Below are 23,052 nucleotides of genomic sequence, written 5' to 3' on the forward strand. Positions count from 1 at the left end.
CAAATACATACAACGAAAAAATCATACAGCTTTCGACAGTTAAAAGCTACTAAAGTAAAGAGCTTTCATTTTCGATTTATGTGATATACCTGGTGTCCCAATTTAGGTTGGTAGGCGATCAATAAATGACCATTCCGTTCAGACTGTCGTCAAACTACTTTTAAATAATCAAAATAATTGATCCACTTGAAACTGGAAGATTAGGAATTCAATATTCAAGAAATGAAAATTTAATAAAATTATGAAAGAAGGAGGGAGCAGATTAGCCAATTCGAGTTAGGGGAAAATATAATTTGGTCCCTTTTCTAGAGATAAAATTATATAGAAGGTACCACTTTTACATATGTATATTCGTATGACTCATGAAAATTTTCATTTTCTGTTTTGGATTTTTGGGGGCTCAAATGTGATTTTTTTTTCGATAAAACTTGAAATCTCACTAGGCCTGCACGATTCCTATAAAGTACTAGACCCTCAATTTTTGGCGAATCATTCATGAACGAATTGATCAATTTTTTGAAAGAACCGTTCGCCAACGAATCGATCAATTATTTAATTTATGAATCAATTCGTTCGTGGATGATTCATAATAAATGATTGAATTGGTTCGTGAATGATTCACCAAAAATTGAGTTAATGAATCGATTCGTTCGCGAACAAGTCACTTATATGTACATTACTAACCAATTTGTGCGCGAATGATTCACTAAAAATTATTTAATTCGTTCGCGAATGATTCACCCAAAATTGAGTAAATGAATCGATTCGTTCGCGAATGAGTCACTTATACGAATCAATTCGTTCGCGAATGATTCATCAAAAATTGAGTAAATGAATCGATTCGTTCTCAAACGAGTCACTTATACGAATCGATTCGTTCGCGAATGATTCAGTAACTATTGATCAGCTCGTTCGCGAATGATTCACCTAAAATTGTGGAAATGAATCAATTCGTTCTCGAGAATAAGTCACTGATATGAATCCATTCGTTCGCGAATGATTCATCAAAAATTGAGTAAATGAATCGATTTGTTCGCAAACGAGTCACTTATACGAATCGATTCGTTCGCAAACGAGTCATTTATACGAATCGATTCGTTTGCGAACGAGTCATTTATACGAATCGATTCGTTTGCGAACGAGTCATTTATACGAATCGATTCGTTTGCGAACGAGTCATTTATACGAATCGATTCGTTCGCGAACGAGTCACTTATGCGAATCAATTCGTTCGCAAATGATTCAGTAACTATTGATCAACACGTTCGCAAAAAGATTCACCTAAAATTGTGGAAATGAATCAATTCGTTCTCGAGAATAAGTCACTGATGCGAATCAATTCGTTCGCGAATGATTCATCAAAAATTGAGTAAATGAATCGATTTGTTCGCAAACGAGTCACTTATACGAATCGATTCGTTCGCGAACGAGTCACTTATGCGAATCAATTCGTTCACCTAGAAATCAGATTTTTATTTAAAGAAAAGTCGGTCTTCACACGCTAAATGCGTGAGAGTTTTTTTAGGAAGTTGATTTTGAAAAAAAAAAGAGGACAGGTTTGAACGAAGCAAGGGCGAATGAAATTTTGTTAACAAAAGTGACAAAACATGGGAAAATCATTTTATCCTACTAGTACAATAAAATGCTACTTTATTCACTCTCGCTAGTCGCTCGAGTGATCAAATGCGCGTTTTCTTCCCACGTTTGGATAAAATACCATTATCATGCAGAAAAAAATCACAAAAAAAAAAAAAACAGAATTTTTCGTATTGAAGTAAAATCTATGTACATTTTTTCTGGTAATCATGCCAAAAAAAGCTAATTTCATAACTTTTTGATAAAAAAAGGGACTTTTTACAACTTTAGCAAAAGGAAAGGGCCTTTCAGCAATTTATTTTTTGGAATTTATTTGTAACAAAAAAAATACAATTTTCAGCAGTTTTAGGAAAAAAAAACAACACTTTATGGCAATTTAGATAAAGGTGACATCCTCCCCTTTTTTAGTTGAAAACGATACTTCTACAATGATTTTAGCGAAAGGGAGGGCTTTGGGAATTTTTAAAAAAAAGCGAAGCTTATTGGCAGTTTTGCTCAAAAGTGAAAATTTTATGCAAGGAGTTTAATTTTTTGGTCTTTAAAAATTTTCAAAATATGAGAGGGGTATACACCCTCCACACCTTCCTAAATCTGGCTTTGTTGGCGGGGGAAGGGGGGGTAAAAATTACTGCTCTAATGCCCTGAATTAAAATTTTGGAAGGTGGTGCTGAAACTTTTAAGCAAAATATATGGTTTCTGACTCCTTTCCTTTTTTATTCCAAGGGTCATCAAAAGTGACTTCGTTCAAAAAATTATTTCAATTAATTTCTGATCAAAATTTTTAAAAACTGACAGAATAATACATTAAAATACAATTAAACTGTACCTAGGGCTATGCAGTTTTTTTTCAAGTTTAACCCCTCGTGACCCATTCAACTTTAAATCCACTGGATTTTACCACCTACAGTCGACTTGAACCGAACCAGCCTGGGACACCTGGTATACTCCTATATCAACGTACCAGTACCTACACATAGAAAAAAAATCACCCATTTTCAACATAAATTTTCATTCATCTAAATGTCAGCACTCAAGAAGACCGTGTATTTTACCATTTTAAATTCACCCCTGCTTGACTCATGGTCATCATAAAAATATAGGTAGGTAGGTATAGCTATTTTCGAACGTTGCTAATTGTGTACGGAAGTCCATTATCGGTTCTTGAATTTTCTATTGAATCCCTCGAGACAAATAACTTTTAGGGTACGTTGGCAATTTATTTTCTTCGTACAGGCGGTCTCATTCTCGTGCTCGCGCTATTAAACTGAAGCAATGTAACAAAAACGAATCGTTTATTGCCATTTTTATACTCGGGAAAAGTATTTAAACGTTCAATTATTATATTTTCGTTCCGCGGATTTTTTTTGTGGTTGCCTAAAAATGAAAGAAAATTTGTCGGGTACGACGAGGATATGGGTACAAGTTTTCGAAATACTGCGTACAGAAACTTTATTTTTGCTACCGGCTTTGTCGAGTTGTTGAACTTTTTTAATGCGAGGTTTCGTATTGCGGGTCTTGTAATTAGTCTGCGGTTTATTTTTTGTCGTTGGTAGGTTAGATAGCGCAATTTCGAGGAGAATTTTTTCTTTCGGTAATTGTTCCAGTCTTGAGTCATTTTATGTTTGGGTAGAGTCGAGAAATTAGATTTTTTCATCGTTTATGGTTTAACAAACCGTCTGGCAATTGTGTCTGTGAAAATTGACTGAAAATGTGATTCTGAAAAAAAAAAAAAATAAATACGTAGGTACGTTTGAATCTATTTTGATTGATTAAGAGCGAATTAAGAGCGAAGAGGATTCAAAATTTATGAAATTAAAATTACAATCATTTTCCTGAAACTATTGAGGTGATATTATAACTTTAACAAGTGAACCTCTGGTTACTCCTTTCTTTGTCAGCAAACGATTCTTATCCAAATGGAAAACTGAGAATCCTACAAAGTGTTGAATTTTATTGAAATATCCAAAAATTTCATTGAACTGATGAAAAAAAAATTGTGTTTTTAGTTTATCAACCCTCAAGGATGTATGTACTTGAAATATAATCACGTTTGAAGGGCCAGTTTTGATAAAATTTTATTTTTGGGAACCCAAATTTTCAAATGTATAATACCAAAAAAAATTTTTCAAGTTGAAAGTTGCCCTCAAAAGGTGTTAGTAGTTGAAATAGGAGCTAGAAAGAAGCTCTTAGAATTGAAGCTGCCTGATCGCACATTTTGAAATTTTAAAGCATGTTTAAAAAAATTGGGCCAAAAAATACATATTTTTTTTATTCATATCGAAAGTAGCCCTTGACTTCAAAATACACTGGTGATTGAAATATGATCCATAAAGGAGTTTTTCAGAATAATAGCTGCTCAATTCTTATATTTCAAGATTTTAGGGCATTTTTGGGGGAAAAATTTGGGCACAAAAAGCACACTTTCTCTTTCATTCAAATCGAAAGTTGAAAATCTGACGCAATGTCAAGAATTCATCACCATTTTTTCAAGATCTCAGAAGCCAGATCTTGAAAGTCTACTTTAATATAGGTGACTCAAAATGCCAGAGAGGTCACTTTTTTAGGTTTTTAAATGTGGAACTCACAAGGGAACCCTCCCACATAAAAATCTTCGATTTGAATGACACTTGGACTGGTGGAAAGAGGACCTTGAAACCCCCTATCACCCAATTGTCATCTGCTGAAGTTGATTTTTCGATTTTTAGCGAGCTTTTGAAGTTTTGTGTATTTTTTATTATTACTTTTTCTCATGTTATGTGCAAAAATTTGATTTCTGATGATAATTCCAGATTTTACCGATCGATTAAGTATCAAGCAATCAAGCATAGACCCTTTGGTCAAAATTTAAAATTTCAGCTGCTGAAGTTCACGTGGTGGGGAGAAACGGCCATTTTTCAAATTCACACACAACATGAGAAAAAACAGTAAAGAAAATCCTATTTTCTGAATGGATGGCCAGATCCAGCAAATGATGGTATGAGTCGATTTGGTATTCAGCAAAGACTGTGATATGGTGCAATAGGTATGCCTTCACTGCTTAGGAGGTTATTCTAATAATGCATCCTTACATTATGCTATTTATATCCCATGATGTAAAGATGCATGGTAACGTGGGAAATTATATGTAGGGTGTGTTAGAGGATGTACTTGAAAGTTGAAGGTTACCACGCTACGCACCAATGACCAAGAGTACATAAGATCACTTGATTCCAGCTATCGGCTGTGGCAGGAGTCTTGTCAGATGATGAAGATTAGGGATAATTCTATTTATCGGCATGTGACAGGGATTTATCTAAAGTCACACATTCTTTGTTTTACCCCAATGAAGATTTGGGACTATTGTGTTTTATTACTCACTGTAAGTCGGATTTACCCAGGGATATAATCTGACGTTTGGTTATCTTTTTCGGCCAATTTGGGATGTGCCCAGGCATCTACAAATTGGAGGGTGTTTAATTAGTCCTCGTGTAAAGTAAAGTAATCATCATAGCCACTATTATTGGACTTGCTGAAGGTTAGGGAGATGGTGAGACAGTCAGCAGTTGTTAAGTACAGACTTACTTGGTGGTGCCTTCACTAAATTAATTATAGCCTAATCTAGTTAATTGATGAAGTCATTTTCATTTTATTGCAGGTTGATGACAATGATCTGAGACCTACAAATATTTTAGTCTCATTAGCATATTTAATTATAGCGAAAATGTAGTTAAATAAGATATCAATGTCTGTTAATTGCCATATGGTACCTACCAGAGCTGAAAATGGTTAGGTATGCTACCTGCTAACCAGTATCTGGTGAGAATACTGGCTAAACCCGCTAGTGGCTGGTATCGAGTTGATTTGGGTGTTGATAGTAGCATATAGCAAGCATAACCCGATTGATTTTGGACTTAGTCTGCGCACACACCCCAAAACTTGATAATGTGTAAGTGGGAGGAGTTACATATGTGTGATTGACATTTGACAGTGTTTGTTGACAATGATGACGTCATGCTGGTACACTGGCAACGCATTCAACTCGCTACAAGTTCTATGTAGAAGTGAGAATTTACAGTACGGGTACAGTACCTAGTTATCTACTGTCAGTGAGTACCATTTTCAGCTCAAGTACCTACCTTATTTATTAAAATGAATTGAAAAATAAACTTTAGCAGCTAAAAATTGGGAGATGGAGTTTTTTGAGGTTCTCTTTCCACCAGTCCAAGTTTCATTCAAATCGGAGATTATCATGAGGGAGGGTTCCCTTATCAGTAAAATTTTCTCCAAATTTTCAAAAATCAGCCACGGATCAGCATCGCGGCAATTAAAGTAGTATGTCAATATTATTTTTGCAAATATTTCTCGATGCATCCCCTCTCTTAGAGCCAATTTTCAGCACTTCTGAATGCTAATAGCTTACTTAAACGATCAAAAAAGATGACTGAGCAAGTTTTTTCCTTCCTAAAAATGGCCCTTTTCTACTGAAAATTTCTCTTCTTCGCCATATTTGAATTCAACGAGTTTAATCACCTCACTTTGTAAATTTTAAACACACTCACTCATTAAGTATCCTATTTTTCTACCCTAAAAACTGAAATCTTCAATGATTGTTCTTCAAAAAATTCTACGAGTTCAGCAGATTTTTGAGATTGTTTCATTTTCTGAATACAAATCAGGAATTTTTTCATTTTATTGATAGATAAATATTCAAGTACACAGGTCTCAGGAAGTGCTACAAATTAAGCCAAAGTTGAGAAATACATGAGCAATATTTTCAAAAAATGAAACTCTCTGAGTGTATAACCAATGACATTCAGGTAATTTCCAGAATTCAAAAAATAATTTTCGGGTGTCAAAGAAGCCAGTACCGAATTTAATTGTTTTTGGTTGATCATTGTTTTGAAAACTTTCACTGACACAAACAATTTTATACCTACTAATTGGCCAAAAAGTGCCCGAGATCGAGAGTTAAAAGTGTAAAAATGCTATTTTCAAGTCACATTCTATGAGGTTCTGAAGAGAAATGTGAAAAAATCAGACTAAACCACTTCATTTAAATCTCACTCTGCTATACTCCTAGGTAGGTCTAGGTAGGCTTTCATAGGTATAGTAGGTAGATTAAATTTTCAGACTAAAATTAACGTAGCTAAGCTATAAAATCTTACCAAGCACGTAAATTAAAACGTACGTGAAAAGGAGCTAATAAAAAAAAAAAAGATTATAAAGGCTCGAACATTTTAAATTCTTTGCGATTTACGTGTAAACTGCACATAGGTGTATAAAGCTTTTACAAAATAAAGTTAAAATACGAATTATAAATAAAATGATAGAATAAAAATAAGTATGATAAAAACTCTGACACTCGACATAAGTATCGATATGTTCAGCTTTGGACGATCGAGCGTAAGACTTGTTTATCACCTAGTTTGAAAAATTTTTATATAGAATAAAAGTTACGTCGAGTCATCGTGGATATTTTCAGGCTGCTGGGTATTCGTTTTTTTTTTCTTGAACGAAAAAGTTTTACGAAAAAAAAAATACATATATAACGATAACATTACATGAGCCATGAAAGAAACAGGCAAAGTGTAATATTTGCCTTTCGTTATCTACTTGGAGTTCTTCTGCTGTCTCAATCAATCTTCGAATTAATTTCGCAGTTGGTTGGACATACGTTGCTTGGTGGTCTTTTGGAATTTTTCTATTTTTTAACGCATCATTTATAGAGTTTCGTCAAATTACGGAAATTCCGCGGATAACTTTATATTATACGAATTTGTTGGTGCAAAGAATGTCGTGTACGTATACTTATATTCGAAGGTCGCCTCTGCCTAAAATTTAACTGGGTAACTGGGTATATCTTGTCGCGAATGAATAAGACTAAACGTCCATAAATTTTTATAACAACGTATTTATCTTGCATTGTAACGGTGACTTTATCCGGTTGTGAATACGGTGCGAAACTTTGCAAACAAAAGTTTCCCAAGTATCGTAACTTTTTTTTCCACCTTGCACGTTCGTTTTATCCCAGTTATCTTCTTTTTTTTGTGCTTCTTCGCGCTCTCGCTCTTTGCGTTCGAGTCGTAAATTGTGTAAATGGCGAGGTATTTGTACTCGGGTACTTTGTCGAAGTTGTTATTGCTTTGGCGAAATAAAAAATAAAAAAAGTATCCTTTAACTGACGCTATTATTCGACGCATTTAACTTATCGACAATAGAAGTAATTTTCTCCTCGTGGTTTTTCTAATCATCATCATCGTATTCTTCGTACTGTAGATACTTCTTACTCTATGTGAGCTATTTCCATTTTTTTTCCTTCATCGCTATATGCCAAGTGTAGGTTTCATTTTTATACTCGTACGAAATCATCCTCTGGTATTTTTCCTTCTCGTACGAAATCGTCGTTTTAAAATAATATGATACGTTCTAACTAAAGAGATGAGAAGAAAAAAACTTAGCAGAAGAGGAATTTCAATGTAGAAGATTTGAAGTTGTGGATGATGCTCGTGTATTCGAGTAACTTTCGCAGCCAAGATTTTAGCACTATAAGAGCGTTAGGTGATAAGTTATGTAATTCTGTTTTTGCTAACTTTAACTTTGCTTTGCTCTCGTACACATAAAAGCAGTCGCACAAAAGTTGTAGCTTGAGTTATAAATACGATGTGTTCATTGTGTATGTACTCGGTCGTGTATTCGCGTATCGTATATCGTTGCTTGATGCTGATGATGAGAATGTAGGTAGGTATATACGTAAGAAAACTCAAAAAGCTTGATAATAATATTTTTAAAAGAACCAGCTTCGCCGAAATACACACGTCAAGTGAACAAGCTACCTCTACTTGCCCATCCATCCACCTACCCTCAACCTTGTATACTCTATCTATGTAAACCGGCGAATCGTTTCAAAAGGTTTTCAACATTTTTGAATTTGTGTTGGCCAATTGTCATGTACAGAAAAGCAGTTTTAAATTGGGGAAAAATCAATTTATATATCGAACGTTAACGTATGTAGTATACTCGACGTGTATATGGAGGTTTTTGTTAAATTGTATCGTGAATCTGCTCGCAGCGCCTCCGCCTGGCTTCCGAGCTTGTATAATCATTTTCTCATTTTATAGTGAGACCTATTTCTACATATATCTATGTGCTGTATGATGACATATGTATATAATATGGAATTCTTTCGGGTGTCGATTTTGTATGCTGCGTTGTGGTGACGACGATGAAGTTGGAATAATTAAAGTAAGATTTTCGCTCGAAAGTTGTGACGTAAATTCGAGCCCGAACAAAATTTGGGATAATCGAATGATTTCTATTCCAAGTTAGGTAGGTAGGTACCTATAACTTGGTGAATACGAAATGTGTAAGTTGTGTGGTTTCGTGTGGGTAAAGTGGATACGTAATGTTAATGTATGTATGTAAATAGATTGATGCAATTTTACGAAACGTGTGTGTGGAGTGAGCCTAGCTTGGAATATTTTTAAAGGTGGAATTGGTTTTTATCGAGTTGCTTTGAGAGGCTGGTAATAGAGGTGAGTGTGCTGGATGAATCTTGGTGAAAAAAGTTCTAAATTTAATTCAAAGAATTGTGTTCGTTAGGGACGAACTTGAGAAATATATTTTTTCCTCGGAGAGAGAAAAATTAATTTTACGATTAACCACTAAATTCTTCCAAATATTTTTTGCCCAACCTGCCCGGGGGGGGGGGTCCAAAGCGAGTTCAGTAGTTGGAGTAAAAAAAATTCATGATTTTTTCTAAGCTCCTACTTCTTGAAGGGTCCACATTTCCTCTTCAAAAACACGTCTGAAGTTGAATTTTTTTCTTGATCACTTCAACTTAGAATGTAGATGTCCATGAAATTTGGTCGAAATAATCACCCTCAGAATTAATCGATTATCGTTTATTGAGAGAACTGAGAAACCAAACAATGAAATGAATTTGAAAATGCAGAGAAGGCAGTTATAAAAGTGATTGATTGAGTGTTAATTTGATGCTGAATTTGAAAGTTTTTTGAATTTGAAAATGCCCAAAATATTAAATTGGGAAATTCAGCGCAGTAAGTGAAGAAAACAAGCGCAGGTACCTAAAAAGTGTTTTTTTTTAAATGAAGTAAAATTTTTGTGTAAGTAGTTCTGATTCTTTTTTTGTTAAAGAAATTCAATATTCAACATTGCATTGGGTGATTATTTTTGCGCGAAGTATTAATCCATTTTACAGTTGGTTTCATTGTTCGGATTTTTCTCACTTTCTTCCTCTAAAACATCAAAACATAGAATAAAAAAAAATACAAAAATGAGGCAAAAAAAATGTTTTTCTCAAGAGCTATGTTTGTGTAGGCAAAATAATATACCTATTATGTATTGATAATTTGATAGATTTGAAAAGAAAATTTTAAAAAGACTATTTGGAGTTTTGAAAAATTATTTGTTAAATTTTTGAACCTAAAAAAAAATCGACTTCACCATTATAAAAGTTTCCTTTCTGAATCAACCAGCGAAGAAACGAAATGCACAAAACGATTACTTACTTTTTTGGTCCACTCAATTGACTTCTAAATATTATGAATTAAATTCGTGTTTCGTGGGAGTTAATAAAGTTGCCTAACCATTTTGTAAGAAATCAGGTCGCGTCAAAAAAAATCGGATTTCAATTTTTCTTTTTCTTTTTTTTTCACTTTTGTTATAAGTACCTAAGTATTCTGTTTTGCCAAAAGCGGTCAAAAAACACTACTTTTTTGAAGACAAAATATTCAAAAAGTCTTTTTTTATGGTCACATAAAATCGAATTTTCTGTCAAAATCGCAAAAAAAAAGTTTCTTCTGAAAATTATCAAAAAATCCTCATTTCTTATCAAAATTGCAAAAAAATCCACTTTTTGTTAAAAAAATAAAAATTAAAACACCAATGTTTTGAAAAAATTGCCACTATAAAGCCTGTTTGAAAATCAAAATTCGAAATTGCCAAAAAATCTTGTTTTTTGCCACAATTGCAGAAAACCTCCCTTTTGTGTCAGAATTTCTAGAAAGTATTGCCGTTTTGTCATAAAAATCTGCTTTTTTGCCAAAATTCCAAAAAAGTCGGTGTTTTTTGTTTAAAAATTTCTCAAAAATCCGAGTGCTTTTGCCAAAAAAATCCCAAAAAGTACTGTTCTTTTCTTATTATGATTTTCCTATAAAAGTATTGCTTACCAAAATTGCAATATTTCAAAAATAAATAAAAACGGATACTCGTTAAAAATTATAAAAAAATTATAATTTTTTGCCAAAATTGAAACATTTTTTACTTTTTTTAAAAAACAGTGAAAAGGCCAATGTTGTGTAAAAATTACCCAAAGTCTTGTCATTTTCCAGAGTTGCAGAAAACTTCCGGAAAGTGTTGTTTTTGCAGTCAAATTTACACAAAATCAGTTTTTTGCTCGAAATTGTTCAAAAAGTCTTACTTTTATTTTGCTAATATTCCTTTAAAGAATCCCACTTTTTTTTGAAAAAACTCAAAAAAGACCCATTTTTGTCACCAATTGCCAAAATTGCGAAAAATCCAACTTTTTTGTATAAACAGTAAAAGGGACCAATGTTTTGTAAAAGTTTTCAAGAAGTCTTGATTTTTTGCCACGACTCCTAAAAACTTCCATTTTTGGTCAAAATTTTCAAAAAGTGTTGCTTTTTCTGTCACAAAAAATCTGATTTTTTTGTCAAAATTATTAGAGAAAAATCAGGGTTTTGGTTAAAATTTCCAAAAGTTTAATTTTCTGTCAATATTGCTAAAACACCACGTTTTTTTGTAAAAACACAAAAAAAGCCCCACTTTTGTCATCAAAATTGCAAAAAATTTCACTTTTTTGTAAAAATTGAAAAAAAAATTGTCAAAATTGCCATTTATAAAATCAAAAAAAAAATTCCAAATACCTAGTTATGTTTTTTTCTTGTTACGCTTACCTTTTTACAAAAAAATCAGTTTTTTCCATTCAAGTACCAACAAATTTTACTTCTTTGCCAAAATTGCCACATAAAGTCAAGTTTTTTTACCAAAAAAATTTCAAAACGTTGTGTTTTTCTTGTTAAATTTTACCTAGAAGTCTTATTTTTTTGTACACCAAAAATGCAAAAAATCCCTCTTGTTTATCAAAATTTCAGGAAAGACTCGTTTTTTTTTGTTGTCAAAATTGCTTAAATGTTTTGATTTCTTAGTACGAGTATCTAAATAAAATTTCTAGAAATTCTTACTTAGATACATTTAGAAATTATTCAAGTTTTTGGGAGAAATTCATTCAAGAGAATGGTTTGTTTGAGGAATATAAATTCGAGAAATTGGATTTGGGAAATTGGATTCGAGAAATTCAGTAATAGAAGTTCGGAAAAAATTTATTCGAGAAAATTGTCATTTGGGATAAAGACAGTTACGCATTATGGATTCCTAGAGATTGTCCTAGAATCTTGTTGAACTACCAAATTTGAAGGCTTGCATTTCAAACTTGAAGGGCATAGAAGACGTGGATCACAACCCATTCATGTACTGAAGAAAATTTCTAAATAAAATACAACTCCCTCGAACGTGTAAGTCAAAGCAACATTACCTATGCGAAAAGCTTTCATAATCATTACGAGTGAAAAGTTACACTTGAAATCGAATCTCAAATCTCACGCTCGCGTCTACATACAACAGTGATATGAAAATTTCACCTCGTTCGACAATCACTCGACGATATTCCTTTCTAGAGTAAGTAAAATTAACGCGTTCGTGTTAATTTATAAGCCGCGAAACATTCTTTACAGCGCATTAATTTGCCTCGCACACGGTATAATTTCAACTCAGATTCAAAATTCACACGCCGCTCGCGCTCGGTAGAAATATTAGCGTAATGGAGACGACTCGACGTCTGAAATATTAAAATAAGTTCGAATACGCCGAGTCAAAATCAGATAAAGAATTTCAATGAGAACAGGGCGCTGAGGATAATTCGCGGAGCTCGCGAGTTCATTCACAAAACAAGAAGTAGGTAGGGAAATTTGTAGATGTGGGTAGGTAAACGAAACACCATTAATCAACGTGAAAATGAATGTCGGTGTTTTTGGTAAAGCACGTTTAATGGAAATAAGTAATATATCTAAGGCAAATCTTTTTCAACTTGAACAGCTCCCGTATTAAATTTCAAACGTACGAGGTGAATGTTTTTTATACCTCGTAACGTAAGTTTAAGTTGAAGCTCTACTACGTTGCTTCAACTACGACGACGACGTCGTTCGCATTATACTAAAGTTATGTTTAATTATACCTTAAGTTATGAACATGACGAAAATTCAATTCACATGTCTGTTTAATTTCACTATTTCTGTGCGCTTTACACTTCTCTCTCTCTCTCTCGTTGTATGAGTAATAATTTTTCAAGGTTCACTTTTTCTATCAACACAAGATACTTACAGCGAGAGTCAAACACTTCTTGAGATAATCACCAATTCGAACTCAACTCTCGTAAAATAGGCTTTACGTAATGTAAATTTTAAAGAGAATGAAGAGACTCAAGAACATCGCGACGAATAACAAACTGTTAAAAAAATATTTGTATGTGTCTTTATTATGCATTACGTTCCAGCCTCTAGGTATAAGAGTAAGTTAGCTTACTGAGATGAAATTCGTTTCAATTTTAAATCGAAATTTTCATCCTTGAAATTTTCGATTTATTTTTCACCAAGAGTTGAAATACGTGTTTTTATGAATTGTTGAGTGTTTTTGTTGCTATTTCGCCGGTTCTCTCTAAAATAACGTTTCTCGTATTTCAATTGTGAAAAATTTTCAGTAAAATGAATTTGTGTCGATGCGGTTCTTGTAGAAATCATAGCCATGTCTAATTGATAATATGGCAAAATAAATAAAGAAAGGGCTACTCTCATGCTCTGACATTTAATTAGGCCTACAATGGAAGGCGGAGTAGAAGAGACGACAGAAAAATAGGTAAGCTTGAATTTCATGGTTCCGAAAGATCACGTAGTAGGCCTACTTGTAAGTTGGCAGGAAATTTTGATTGGTTAATTTTTGGAGTCTAATCAAGAATTATTATAGGAACTATTTTCACCAAATTCGAACACTTCTATTTAACTGTGACTTTTCCCAATAGAAATTTTGAAAATAAATGCTTATTTAATAATCTCTGCTTAACCTATAGGAAGCTAAGGCGAGCTTAGCTACAAAAGTGTGCGTAGCTTTAAAGTGCAAAGGGTTCGAGCTTTTATGTTTTTCAATCAACTTAAGAAACTGGAATGCATTTTTTTAAAATTCTCAAAAGTACTCAAATTTTGATAAACTTTTAAAACTTGAAAAAAAGTTGATTCATATCAATTTTGAGAAAGATATATAAAATTGAAAATAATATCAGATAGTAGAAAAATCAATTTTGGGGAAATTTTTGAAAATCTCAAACATTAATATTTCAAATACTTGATAAACCAAATTTTTAAAAGATTTGAAATATTTAATGTTTCTCCTAAAAAGTTCAATTTTTCACAATTCATTTTAATTTTACAATTTATCATTTTTCCATAATTTTCAATATGAGTAATAAAAATTCAGAACCATTCTAAAATTTTTTCTCAAAATGTAAAAAAAAACCTGCTCAAAATTTCAGCTGCTAAAGTTGATTTTTCGCGAATTTTCGAAATTCCAAATTTGACCAATTCAGACGATTTATTCTTTTTTTTTCAAAAAAATAATAACTTATGCAGACAAAATGATGAAAATTAATCGTAAAACTAATGCCAACCTCTCGAATCGAAATTACACACTTTCGAGATATTCTGGAGGCTCCAGAACGATTTTCGATTCCTCCTGAACTTTTAAATGCAGCTCCAGAATGGATAGAAACTATGAAATTTGAATTCAGAGAGGTGGTTCAAGGTCTAAAAACAGCGATTCTGTGAATTTCGACAATTTTTTTGTGAACAGGAAATTTTTGATTTTTCTACTAACCTACATACTTTATTCCTCGTCAAAAGTCTAGTGAAAGAACACAAATGGCTCGAAACGGTAAAATTCTATTTAGAGAGCAGATTTTAGTCCACAAACACGAATTTCAAAATTTTTCTTTTCAACAAAAAATTTTCAAGTTTTCTACTTTTTTTGTAAGAATTTTGGTCAAGAAAACTCATCTGAGATGTTCACTTGAAAATTGATGCAAATGGGGATAAAATCGTTAAACAGACGGAGTAAAAGGTACAACTCGATTTTAAGCTGTCCAACTTCATTTCCACGCTTTCTGGTGAAATTTCAAAATTGTGAAGAAATGGAAAATTGCGCTGGAGGCTCCAGAATGGATCCAAGTAGTTGGATTCCGATTCTGGGGGTTAGTTTTAGTCTAGAAAACACAATTTACATTTTCTTGCGAACAGGAAATTTTTGATTTTTCTCCTTTTTTCATTGTAAAAATTCTGGACAAAAAAACTCACTTGAGGTGTTCGTTTGGAAATTGTTGTGGATGTAGATAAAATCGTTAAACAGTCGAGTGGGATAAGCCACAACTCTATTTTTAGCTGGCAAGTTAATTTCCACGCTTTCTGGAGAAATTTGAAAATTCTGGAGAAACCTATGAAACCATGCTGAAGGCATCAGAATAGCTCAAAACATGTGAAATTCGGAATCAGAAGATTAGTTTCAGTTTAAAAACAGTGATTTTTTTTAAAATTTCGAACATTTTTTTGCAAATTGGAAATGTTTGATTTTTCTGCAATTTTTTTTGTAAGTAAAGATCCCTGATAAGCCACAACTCTATTTTGAGCTGCCCATGTTAATCTCCACGCCATTTCAAATTTCTGGCGAAATCGAAAATTGCGAAGGAAGCTCCAGATTGGCTCAAAACTATGAAAGTCGGACTCGGGGGGATTGATTTTAATCTATCAACAGCAATTCGTTCAAATTTCAAGAATTTTCTCGCGAACTGAAAATTTTTGATTTTTTTACTTTTTTCCTTGCAAAAATAAATTCTGAAAAAATCTGAAATCGAGCTGGAGGCTCTAGAATGGCTTAAAACTATAAAATTTGGATTCGCGAGGGGTTAATATTTTTCATCATTTTGTCCCAATAAATTATTATTTTTTAGAAAAAAAGAATAAATCGCCCGAATTAGTCAAATTTGGATTTTCAAAAATTTTCCAAACATCGAAAAATCAACTTGACCAGCTGAAATTTATGGATTTAGGGATTTCAGACCACGCTCTAATTTATGAACAAATTTTCAAAACTTGTTTCTGTCCATTCAAATCCAAACTTTTCTCCAACCATTATTTTTGAAAAAAATGAAAAAAAGGTGGATTATCGATCAACTTTATTTTTTGGGGTGGAGGGGAGGGGTTACAAATGATACACTTTTCGAGATAGAAGTGCCAAAAATAGATCAAAAGATAGTCTGATATTTCTCTCTCGACATATAATAAAAGTTTCATGGACAATAAGATTTCTATACCTAATATTTTTTATGCATTTTTTTCTCTGAAAACTCGTAATTGAAACTCGAAATTTCGAGTGTATGATATGTACGTCTAGGGTATTAATCATTCTCTAAAATTTTGAAAATGAAGCTCGTCAATATACGCCGATTATTTTCAGCTTCATCCTACTCGATATTCTCAGACCACTTGTAAACTTCTATGTATGGTAGTAAAAAACCCATCGTCATCGCCTATACGTATTATTGTTTGTATTTCTCGACTCGAGTAACATTCTGACAAATGTTCGTACCGACGTGTAAATAAAGTTGCCTAAGTGGACTGCTACATAAGCGGCAACTCGGCAACTTAGCAACTTCGTTTCGCGTCAGTGGAACGAAAATGATAAGAAGTTGCTCGGTTATTGGCTGGAACTAGCAACCAAATCAAAATTTTTTGATTTGGTTGCCAAGTTGCCAGTTGCTGGTTGCTAGTTGCTGCTTATGTAGATGTCGACTAATATGCACCCAGTTGTAAACATTTTCACATCGATGATAGTACCATACAATAAGACGTGTACTCGAACGAAGAATCGTTCCATTGTGGTACATTTCGATGGGAAATTTCATCCATAAAATACGCCAAGGAAATCGTCTAACATTAGACGTATAGCTCGTATCGAATAAATATTTGATTTCGAGGGCGAAAAAAAAGCCAGAGAACTCGAAAAAAAAACACCGAACCGCAAAAACATATCGTATTAACAAAACCATAGGATAGGTATACTCACGAGTCAACATAGCCATTTTGAAAAATACTTACCATCTATACAGATACAGATACATTGTAGAAGGAGAGGTTACAGTTACCGTACTACACACGTACGTGTAAAGAGAATTCAAATACATGTACACACGCAGACAATAAATCTGCATGATAAAGCCCTTTCTCGCAATAATAATACTTGCAAAAATAATTCAAGAGACGCGTGGCGTGCGTGCTTATATTTAAACATAAAATTTAACATCGCTTCGTTGTGCAGCATCTTTCCCCTTTAAGAAAAACTTTTGGAAAATATTCAATGCGGACGGATCTCCGTCGTACATTTCACGGTAGCGTTTCGCTTATATGTGCTTAATATGGCTGCGAAAATTTTCAGATCTCTGCGAATGAATACGAGAAACGCGTTGTGTTTGTCCTTTCAACATATTCCCGTGTTGTGTTATTCTATACTTTCGGTAACAATAACGTGTTTTTTTCCCTCGCTTCACATTCCACATTCCTACTCATCTATTTTTTGATACATACACGAACCAGAAACGAAAAATTGTCCATTAGTAACTAAACTTCTCACGCCAACGTACAGTCGTTTTGTGTACATGAATATGAAAAATGGAAACGAAACGACAAAAATGAAACCTGCGACTAGATTCAACATGGAAATATCTCGCTGCAACGTATTCATCGGGGGAAAATATGCGTCAATTAGTCAAATGAAACTACACGACAATTCATTTAAAGTCTTCAACACTTGATACCTATATCTCATCTACAACGACCCTAAAAAAAAATATCCACTTTAAAAACCACAAGTTCGCTAAATAAATCACCTCGAAACTGGACAATTCGTAATTTTTAATAATTTACTATTTAATTAACCAACGACGACGAACAGGAGGCGTCGTGTACTATATTCAAACATAATTAAACTTCTTTCTCTCGAAAGAATCCCGAATATTTCACCTTTTTACCTGCATCAACGACCGGCGAAAAAACAAAAAAAACTATTGTTATTAATTTTGCTTATTTGCTCGCCGTTTAACGCCCTACAAAAAAGGCCTCCTTTTAATAAACGAGCGAGTAAAAGACTCTTCAAAATAACACCTCGACATGCTACGAGGAAAAAAAAACTTGTACGGAGGGAGAAAGCTACAAATAGCAGGTACCTTATACATCAAAGGCGATAACAGGTACCTCTACCTATGTGTGTGGTTTCTCTTTCGTTGGCAGGCTGCTCATGGTAAACGAAAGTGAAAGGCAGCTATTTCACGCCTTTAATGATTATTTCCTCAGATGGAAATGATAAAAAGAAGAGGTGAAAGTGATTTCCGCTGTGAATGAGAGGTATGGTATTAGCTACTTACCCTCTTAATACCTTTCAAGGGTGAAAGTAAGTATAAGTCGTACATATACCTTCATGCCGGTGTGAATTTTAATTGAGAAACAAACGAAAGTGAAAGTGAATAATTATTCCATTTTTCCAACTGGCATTGGAGAAGAATATAAAGATTGAAATTCGTTTGAAAATTTTCATCAGTTTTGACAAAATGACAATGAGAAAGATTTTTTTAGGCATGATTTTTATTTTATACATATTTTTTTGATTGGATTATGAATATTTTTTGATGATTAGTTGATACAGTTATTTTCATGGATTCACCAGTGAAAAGATTATGAAATTTTCAACATGTACCTATATTCAATCAGTGTTTTGATAAATTTTTCTGATTTTTACAAACATATTTTTGATATGGGGATTGTGGATCAAAACATTTTTCAAGAATGAATAATAATCCACCTTGAAAAACAATTCAAACCACATCCGGTCATCCACCATGTACATCACCACCAAAATATATCTGCTACAGAACGTAACAACACTCAAATACCAAAAATCACAATTGATGAAGTTAGACAAATTGTTAATCAAATTAAAAACAAGAAATCACCTGGATACGACAAAATTGATGGAAAAATCATCCAAGAATTTCCACCTCGGCTGATTTGGTATATTACTCGAATTTTTAACATAACTCTATCAATAAAAATTATGCGATATCATGCTGAAACACATGCTTTTATGCATAGCACAAGCAATGCGTGAATTTGGACTTCTTTCAAAAAATGCATGAGATTCAGCCTGCGAATAGCATGCTTAAAAGTAATGTTAAAGAATATAAAATGAAAAAACGATTGAAAAAATTTTGCCCTAGGTGGGGATCAAACCCAGGACACGCAGTTTCTATTTTTCTGCATTACCTAACCCACTTGGCCACTTCGCTGCTTGCAAAGAATGGGGTTACTTCCGCATAAATGTTTGCACTTAAAAGTTAAAAATTTGAGAAGTTCACAACACACAAACATTTATGCAGAAATAACTCCACTCTTCGCAAGCAACGAAGTGGCTGAGTGCAATAGGTAACGCGGAGAAATAGAAACTGCGTGTTCTGGGTTTGATCCCCACTTGGGGCAAATTTTTTTCAATTTTTCTGTCATTTCACATTCTTTAACATTACTTTTATGCATGCTATTCGCAGGCTGAATCACATGTTTTTTTTTGTTGTTTTTTTTGAAAAAAGTCCAAATTCACGCATACACATCTTCATCATCAATGTCATAGTCGCAAGCGACTAGTGTGCCCCCAACAACGACCGCCACTCCTCTCTGTCTTGAGCTAGTGTGGCCGCATTCGCAACTAAACTGGATATTTTCCGGACTGTATCGGTCGGGTACTACTTTATTCACCGACTCTCAGTCCAAACTAGAAATGAATCGGTCGCGTACGTGTATACGTGCGCTCACGTGGGGGGGTAGTTTTCGACCGTGTTTAGCAACATGTAAAGCGTTGAAAAACACGGTTTGCCAATCAACACCGATGGCTGCATGGCTAAGGTATCGGATCGGAGTGCAAGGTGTGGGTTCGAATCCCGCTTCGGGCACAATTTTTTTCAAAAATTTTTATCGCGATTTTTATTTTTACGAGTTGAATTTTTACAGAAAATGTAATTAAATTATTTTTTTTTGCTTTCAAACAATGAATAAATTTATTAATATTATTTTTCGAATTGTATGCCGAATTAGGCGAGGCGAAGCCGAGCCGTTTAAAATTTACATTTCATTCGATGAGCATTACTCCCCTTGGTAAGTTCAGACGGAGGCTAGACATTACCGTGTATGAAGCACTGCGGTTGTTTATAAAAAAATTGTACTCACCGAGGCCGAAGGCCGAGGGAAGTAAACCGACATAGTATGAACAACAAAGCGACCAGCGCAACCGAGGCGAAGCCGAGGTGAGCAGACACAACGCCCCCCAACACTAAAAACACTAAAAACAGCTACCTTAACAAAAACATATTGCATAAAATAGCAAAAAGAATCGAATTACAGTGAATCGACTCTTTTGGACTGGGAGTCGGTGAATCTAGCACGACCCGTATCGGTCCACCTTGTTGGAGATCTTCCTCTCCCTCATGTTCCAGGGACCTTGCTAAAGAGAATTCCCGTTTCAATGTTTTCGGCCCTCTTCTGGCTATGTGTCCAAAATAACTCATTATCCTGGTCTCACATATTTTATTCAGCCTAGTTGGTTCTTGCAGTTGTTCCACAATTGATGCATTTGTTTGGTGCACAGTGTATGGTATCCTCAACATCCTGCGCCATACCCACATTTCAAAAGCATCAATTCTTCTTCGATCATCTTGCTTCAATGTCCAGGTCTCTGCTCCATACAAGAAAACTGGGAAAACTAGCATCCTGATTAGTCTCTTCCTTGTTTTTATGGAGATTTTCCAGTTGGTAGTGACTTTTCTCAACCGAGACATCGCTGCTTTCCCAAGAGCTATTCTTCTTCTAATTTCCTTGGCTGATCCTCCATCAGCATCCACCAGTGAACCCAAGTAAAAAAATAAGTTCACTTTTTCAAATTCATTCAAGGCTTCAGATTCTGGTAGGTGTCCAGCTCTATCTACTACTATGACCTTGGTTTTCCCCACATTTATGAGGAGTCCCATGTCTTCACTGACCATCCAAACTCGCTTGGTCAGGTTCACAATGGTCAGCTTTCCTGTTGAGCTCAAGCCTCGCACATTCCATGTGCCTATCTTGCTGCACATTTTCGCAATTTGAATCCGATTACTGCAAATGGATATTCTTAGCACCCCTGCCCCACGTAAGGGGTGCCGGACATCTACACACCTGTTTTTATGCATAATTTTGTCAATAGGGAATACTTACTACTGGATTCTATCCCAACCAACGGAAGTATGCCAAAGTTATTCTCATCCATATAAACCAGGAAAAACAGAAAATGAAACCTCATCATACAGACCTATCAGCTTATTGCCAATACTATCTAAAATCTTCAAAAAAACTAATTTTACAAAAGCTAAGGCCAATTCTGGAAAATAGAAAGCAGAAAACGAATGGTGTCAAACTTGGAGAGTCAAAATCAATAGTGAAAAATTGAGCTACGTCCTTTTTACCAGAAGAATAGTCGAAACAACTCACTCACTAATGTTTAATAACGATGAAATACTTTGAACAAACGTCGTCAAATATCTGGGATTATACCGTGATAACCATCTCACATGGAGATCATATTCTGAAGAAGAGAACTCAACTCAACAAAAAACTCTTAATTGCTTTATTGGCTTTTTAGAACTAATATGCTGAATCAACAAAACAAGATCTTAATAAATACAAATATTGAATGTATTCAAACCGATTTGGTCGTATGGTATTAAACTATGGGGTTCAGCTAGTGAATCCAATATCCTGATCATCGAAAGATTCCAGAACAAAATTCTAAGAAAACTTACAAACACGCTGTGGTATGTGAAGAATAGCACAATTCTCAAAGATTTGGAAATATGTACCTAGTGTGAAATCAACAATTTGAATTGTGATGAAGAAATATACCATCTGGGTAGATGTCATGCATTGGGTTGGACCTACCAGTTTAACATGCATGAATTGAATTTGTATTTGGAAGGCAGCGAAGTTTACAATAAAAGTATTGTTGTGTATCCTTTTTTTGTACGGTAAATACTTATGAGGAAGGGGCCCAAAAAAAATAAGCCCAGACCGTTGAACGACCAAGTAAAAAATTTAGCCACTAATTTTCAAGGCAAACAAAAGGTTTATTCTCTAATATAATAACCTATCTTTGAAATTAAGATACAACTGAGACAAATTACTTTTCAAGAGTCCCCCAAAAATTCTATATTATTCCTCATAACGTCTTCTTCAATTACTTCTGATATTTAAAAAATGGATATTTGTCTTGAAATGACATTTTGTTGAGAAGTTATGTAAGAATTTGCCTTCAAAATTGACCAAAGTTGAACATCTGAAAATTTTGAGGAACTTACTAGAAAAAAAATAAATTATTAATTGACAATTTTTTTCAAATTGACCCAATAAGCAGAATTATTCCAACCAGCATAAAAATTTTGAACTGGACAAAAAGTAATCGCAAGAGGATCTCAAGTTGAATTTTTAAAAATTCAATTGTGGTCCATTTCTCATTTAAACCAAGCTTTTCCCCTCACTTTTCCAAGGTCCATTTTGGAAACTATTTTGAGTTTACAAGATTTCGCTCTTGTTTCGCTCCGACCAAATCATTTTTTTTCCAAATCATTTTACTGGGAAAACATAAATTCAGATTTTTTAAAATTCCAAGCTTTTCCCCTCACTTTTCCCAGATCCATTTTGGAAATTCATCCCATGGAGCGTGAATTTTCCAAAGTTTTTGCCCTCGTTCTCGCTTAACTCGATCCAATTTAATTCCAATTTATATCAAAGAATCATTATTAGAAAATTACCCAGTTATCTTTTTCCTGCACGTTGCAAATATCAAAAAGACAAACACCTAAAAACATCATCAAAAAAAAATTTTCTCAAGAGCTTTTTCTATTTTCAAAATTGATTGGTCTTAAATGGGTAGCTAGGCTACACTGCTTCGTAAAAAATTTAATATTGAGCGAGATTTCGAAGTAAGATACGTAGGCTATCATTTGCTTTAACCAAGGATAACAAAATATTTTTGTAGTGATAAATCAGAAGTAGGCGTGTAGATAGAAGTTCGAAACTTTTCGATTTTTTTTCTCTCTTCAGAAGAGCATCGCTATATAGCCATAAGTGAAACTGAGAAGCAAATTCTTGATGACGTTATTCCTTTATATAAATTACCTTTTATATATTTTTGCTCGAGTTCTTTCTTCATGAAAAGCTATAATGAGTTCGTGACTGCCACTTGATGAAACGACGAACAGTGCCTGAAAGTGAA

General features: G+C 33.9%; 1 protein-coding gene and 1 long non-coding RNA gene across 3 annotated transcripts in view; one reads left to right on the forward strand and one right to left on the reverse strand.

Moving 5' to 3' along the window:
* Window positions 1–23,052, forward strand: part of Calx (sodium/calcium exchanger 3) — a 130,586-nt gene that overhangs the window by 2,344 nt on the left and 105,190 nt on the right. The gene's annotated exons all lie outside the window — the stretch shown is intronic.
* LOC135844002 (uncharacterized) overlaps window positions 2,872–23,052 on the reverse strand; it is a 60,955-nt gene continuing 40,774 nt past the window's right edge. The window contains exons 2-3 of one of the 2 annotated variants that reach the window (XR_010558429.1): window positions 22,956–23,041; window positions 2,872–3,312 (exon numbers count right to left, since the gene is read on the reverse strand). This is a non-coding gene — a long non-coding RNA (uncharacterized LOC135844002). Of the gene's footprint in view, window positions 3,313–21,492; window positions 22,135–22,955; window positions 23,042–23,052 lie in introns of those variants that run through there. The other variant, XR_010558428.1, reaches the window with a different exon arrangement.

This window comes from Planococcus citri, chromosome 4 (genome assembly GCF_950023065.1).
Source record: "Planococcus citri chromosome 4, ihPlaCitr1.1, whole genome shotgun sequence".
In the NCBI taxonomy this organism is placed as follows: domain Eukaryota; kingdom Metazoa; phylum Arthropoda; class Insecta; order Hemiptera; family Pseudococcidae; genus Planococcus; species Planococcus citri.